This window comes from Haplochromis burtoni, unplaced genomic scaffold (assembly GCF_018398535.1).
Source record: "Haplochromis burtoni strain Fernald_Lab_line unplaced genomic scaffold, NCSU_Asbu1 Contig_126, whole genome shotgun sequence".
NCBI classification, from domain to species: Eukaryota; Metazoa; Chordata; class Actinopteri; order Cichliformes; family Cichlidae; genus Haplochromis; species Haplochromis burtoni.
Genome location: NW_024582487.1, coordinates 300923 through 303552, shown reverse-complemented (window position 1 = coordinate 303552; position 2630 = coordinate 300923).

The window sequence follows — 2630 nt, the reverse complement described above, 5'->3', positions numbered from 1 at the left end:
ATTAGTTTAGAGGCCTGGTTATAGTGTTTAAGCAATCGAGAAAAACTGTAACTAGACCTCTCTGCATTGAATCATATCTGTTATTAACCTCTGTCTCTCTTCCACAGCATGTCTTTTATCCTGTCTTCCTTCTCTCACCCCAACCGGTCGCAGCAGATGGCCGCCCCTCCCTGAGCCTGGTTCTGCCGGAGGTTTCTTCCTGTTAAAAGGGAGTTTTTCCTTCCCACTGTTTGCCAAAGTGCTTGCTCATAGGGGGTCATATGATTGTTGGGTTTTTCTCTGTATCTATGAAGCGCCTTGAGGCGACTTATGTTGTGATTTGGCGCTATATAAATAAAATTGAATTGAATTGAATAGTTGGCTTCCCATACTTTTTGTATAGACCCTTTCATACAAATTCTGGTCACCCTGAGTATAAGACACAACTTGCCTAGCACGACCAAATACAGGGACAGAATCAAAACTGTCATGAAGTTTGCACATTTTATCATTATGTGCTCCAGCAAACAGTCAGTCAGGACACACACGTTAAAATAAAATTGCATAGAGCCTAATAGGATCAGTGAGGATTAAACTCTGATCTCATTTTTCTTTAAAAAAAATCTGTCACCAGTTTAAATTCCCCAGCAGCATCCTGCATCCAGTCTGTTGTAGAAGAAAGCTCAGCTAGCAGCTGTAGTTACACCTACGCTGAGTATTGCCTTGAGCATCTCCACACATGCCACTTTTATAAAGAAAAACATTATTTATGTGTGTCTTTTCAGTGCAAAGAGTTAAAGGTATTCAGATTATCCTGTGTGTGCAGCTATGTGGGAGTCTCTGTGGAGTCATTTCACAAACTCCAGCGCCATCTAGAGGTACAGGTGAGAAAGTTCCACATTGAAGATTTCTAAACAGAGAGAGTTCGGGCATGCTCGGGTTTATGAATGGAAAATAATAAAGTAAACAAAGGATTATTTAAGACCTTGTATGTGAGGAGCGGGATTTTGAATTCAATTCTGGATTTAACAGGAAGCCAATGAAGGGAAGCCAAAACAGGAGAAATCTGCTCTCTCTTTCTAGTCCCTGTCAGGACTCTTGAGGACATATTCCTTAACAAAGGGAGGACAAGACTATACACAGCCCACAAATTAACACCGCTGACACGGATGGATACACGTAATCATCACAAGTGAAGACAATCAGAGATGGAGGACGCAAAACCCAAATTAAGACATAAGTGAAAACTTCCTAAGTAAAAGAGGAAATGACCGACCAAAGACACAGGGGAGCACAGAAGGACAGCGTGTGGAGTGGTGCGCGAGGGAAACACACAAAACTTTATTATCATGTAAACAATAATAAAGTTAAACAGGAACCAAAACACCGTGACTAGGATAGACTTTAAAGTAAAATAAAATAGGAATCAAATACTCAAGAAATAGAACTCATGACTTTACACACTACAACAACATTTATATTTATGTGGATATAGTACATATGTACTTTGTTTAGCACACAGCACAGCACACTTTCTCAGTTATAAAGCTTTTTGCTAGTTTTCTACCAATAAATCAAAGTCAAAGTTGACCTTGAAGATGGTGAATGTAAGGCAAATTTTCATGGACTGTTACTGTGGCCCTTTTCTACACCCCATTTATTCAGAACACGTCTATCATGTTTACAGACAGAGCAACACGCAAGCAGCACTAGAAAAAACACAGCCTCGTGGCGGAAGTAACAAGAAAACAGAAACACAAAGACGTTCACAGAAAACCTCCGAGGCCATGACACCAGGATCTGCTTTATTCACAGGCTGTCAGTAAAAGCCAGACTTTAGGAGCTGAAGTGTTGCCTTTCAAAAATTACAGCCAGACAAAATGGGGCACATTGTGCGAGAGACGAGGGGCAAACAAAGAGTGACCCCAAAAAAGGATATGAACTAGAACTGAAAAAAGATCTTTGAGACTCAGCTGAATGTGTTATGGATCTGATTTAGTGGAAATGTGTCAAAAAGAGCAATCTGGGGCAAAAAAAAGCTCAGATTCTGTTGATCTTTATTAAAAAGCCACAAAGGGAGCAAAAGAGCAACAGAAGACAAGTGAAAAACACTTTTATTAATATTTGAGCAGGGATGACCAGAGCTGATCAAACTATAACAACTGAAATACCTCCACAATGATTTTCTAGCTCTCAAACTGCACACAGTGATTACGAGATTACAAACACACGAACTGTGTATTTTTCAAAAAAAAGGGGGGAGAATGCAAATCACAGGGATAAATCCACGGATGTATTTTGTCTGAATTTTCCGTGTAATAATGAGCAGATTAAATCAGGGCTGTGTCGGGACCCCTGGGAGCCAATGAGGCCACGCTCGGGCGATTATTTCAAGTAGAGGTGCTCACATGTAAATTCCCCCTGCGAGGGCGTGATTACTATCAGGTTACAGCGTCCATGGCAACAACCTGCAGCATACAGAGCAACATAATGAGTATGAGGTCAGAGCAGGACAATCTGTGGAGTCATTTCTCCCCTTTACTTTATTCACTTGTTCAGCATATGATGCAAAATCAGTCAAAGGTAGCTTTATAGATAGATAGATAGATAGATAGATAGATAGATAGATAGATAGATAGATAGATACCACT